Here is a 3394-nt window from a genome sequence, read left to right on the forward strand (position 1 = left end):
CGTTAGTGACGGCCTTCCTAACGGCCTCATTCATCCTTTTTAGGCATCCTCTACAACAGCTTGTAGTTGCTCTTGACTGACACACTCGTTAAAACCCTTAGGATTGTTGTCTCCAGTCTGTTTACCTCCTGCCATTGAAAACACAAAAATAGGAACAAACGGTGAAAGTTATCCCTACCAAATGACTACGTGGTTGCAGTGGTGTCACTTTTCACAGCAAGTGGAAGTGTCTTACCAAGCTCTTACAAAGTTCTTACCAACACAAGCAGTGGGCGGTACAACCGGCGGCTGGTTCGTGATACCTGTGAGGCAGTGGTACCGAGATTGCAAGGCCCTTTGTCTATACTGATCTGAAGAGTTTGCGGAGCTTGGAAGGCACACAAAGAGTAATATATATATCTGGCACACAAGTTGGTAACAGAAAGTAATACTGAATTATAGTCCAAAGTACTTGTTCTCGTTGCTGGTCTAAAATGTTCCAAGTACCAGGTGTGTGACAAAAGTATGGTGGATAGCAAGGTGATAAGTGTATGAAAAATAAGTATGATGGATGGAAACAACAACACAAATAAGGAACCAGATAGCACACGCTAACACAGCTCACTTTGGTCTTCCCTATGTGCTCCTCTAAATATTGTTCCTCTTTTGCCCCTCTCTTTTTTTCTATTTTTTGGGCTGTCGTTGTTTTTTGGGAAATTTCAACTTTTTATTTTATTTTATTTATATTTTTCCTTTACTTAGGAGCACAAAAGAAGTAACCACAGAAAATATGAGCTGAAACAAGTGAAAGTCGTGGCCTGTGGAATTTTTAGAAAACTTGCTTAAAATCGACAAAAACCTTGTGACCACGAAAAGAGGATCTTGTGACCACTTTTTGACCAATCTAAAATTTTTGAACCCGGCACTGCTGAGGATGGACGGATCCGAAATTTCTTTCTGATCAATTTTGATATATGGAACATCAAAATTGGAGTTTGTATGCGAAAACTAGACCAATTTTAAGAATTGGCTCCGAATTAGAGGACAAAACGGGAATAATGTGCACAAAACTGGTCACAATAGCAAAGATTTGATGGAAACGATGGGGGAAAACACATGAACTAGACTCTAACACAACCTAACCAGCAACAAGATCTTGACCCGGACACAAACTCAACACAACGGACTCTGAAACTAAAATATGCAAAGGCTATGGCGCAGAAGGTTCTAGGACAGGAAAAACGAGGATGGCACTAGACTATAGGACAAATGCGAAACACTCAAAACTAGGGAATAAAAGTGAACCTAACGGTATACCTAAGCTCTGATTACCACTTAATGGAGATGGGGATCTTGATCTTCCATCAGGTGATGGTAACTATCGTTGTGGCGGAGAATGACACACCGATCCGGCTTCAGATCGAAAGATCGAACCCTACAATCTTAGCACCATAGCTCCTCTGGTTATCAACCAAGTCATGGACCAGGTTGACCTTGCCAAGAAGGCTAATCCCTGCCTGCGCAACGAAGAACACAAGCAAGAACAAGAAAGAATGCAACCAAATTGCAGATGAATGATTATCTCACGAAGTTGGGGTCTCACAAACCGATGAACGGCGAAACTGTTCTTGATAGAATAATCTAAGCAAAACCTGAACCCAAATAGAGGGGTGGCGGCTATTTATGAAGACTCTAGGGTCATGCAAGACCCTTGGACGCGCCCCTAATGGGCCCAAACTCAATACATGGTCCAACGGACCAAAAGACGGTGTCGCAGCACCCTAACAGATTCTGGATGCTGACTTGTTTTGATGATTCCTGTTGATTCCGAATAGATTTTGACATGAAACCACTTGGAGTGGCTTCCTTATCAAATTAGCTTTCCATCCATATGTGGATCATCAAAAATAGAGTTCAAATGCGTCCTGGGTGACCAGTTTAAGGCAGACTGGTCCTAGTGGCCGAGGCAGACTCGAATTCTTGTTGGACTAGGCCTCCGGCTTGTGTTGGACATCCTTTGTCATAGAACCGCCCAATTTATAAGAGCACAAGTACAAAAACAATCACCGGAACGATCAAATTCTCGAACTTGAGCCCATATAAACCCGGTAGTCAACCGAAATCTCGAAGGATTTCAAACCAACTTGCATACAACCAAGATCACAGTAATCCAACATAACATATCGTACGTTACAACATTTCACAGATGTTCGCAAATAGATTACATCATCATAGAGTCATTGTTATTACAAAACAAGTCTTGTAAACATGCGGAAGCAAATAGTTTAACTCACACACCGAGTTCAAATACACATACTGGTTTGCTGATCACAGACCGCAAAAGCATTCAGATAAGAGAAAGGAGATCATGCCCATGATCTAGTCCTCATCACCCGCCGGGTGGAGACAATACTTGCAGAATCCCTGATATAGGAGGTCATCTGCAACAAGAGGGAATAAACCCTGAGTACGGGAATGTACTCAGCTAGACTTACCCGTCGAAAACCAAACAAATGACACCAAGGATTATGCATAGCTTAATGTAGTGGAGCTGACTGACATTTTCTTTTTGCAGAAAAGCATAAGTAATAATGATCAACTCTTAACCTGAACTAGCAGTAACTTTTTAGCCATTAACCTATCATCTATATTAGCACCTGTACTAAGCAATCATTTTATTAGGGTGCAAACATTAATAACCATATCAGGTATTCATTGTGGCAACCTTATCATCATCCATTTAACCATATCGTTAAATTAATTGAATCTACGTTGCCGCTGCTCAGTCAAGTTCTCACTATCCGGGAGAGACGGCGATTCGAATCGATTCCTATCCAGCTGGAGGGGTATTCCTAAACACAAACCCTGCTTCCCCCGTCAGGGTAGCAAACAAGTCACCTTTGGTACGATTCAGGAGTCACGAGTCCGAACAGATCGACATTCTCAGAGAACCACTCTGCCAAGGTCGTTCGGGACTTTAACCCGCCTTGGACTTATGCCAATGGCTCTCCGCACGTCCTTACTACCTCCAGAATGTCGCCACCACTCGCGTCCCCCGGCCTGAGTCGAGCTACTAGGCTTCGCGGTTGGAATGACTTATCTGGCCAGCTAAGTGTTAGGCTACGTTCAACATGACATGAGGACATACAGCGTATCGGTCCTTAAACGACTCAGACGGAGTCACTATGTTCAAACCTACACAAGACCCCGCCCGGTCTTAATTCATTATTCACATGGTTCTTTTCCACGATAGCAAATATAGCCAACCGTGATCCACCTCATCCTAAAGCTCGTAGGTGACAGGAAATCACCTGACTTCTACCGCACTAAGCATGGCTAAGCATTTAACCCGCTCCTGAACTTAAATAGGATTCCAGTGCGATATCTGGATAAGGAAGGATATATAATGCCGCAA

The sequence above is a fragment of the Miscanthus floridulus genome, chromosome 3, assembly GCF_019320115.1.
Source record: "Miscanthus floridulus cultivar M001 chromosome 3, ASM1932011v1, whole genome shotgun sequence".
Taxonomy (NCBI): Eukaryota; Viridiplantae; Streptophyta; class Magnoliopsida; order Poales; family Poaceae; genus Miscanthus; species Miscanthus floridulus.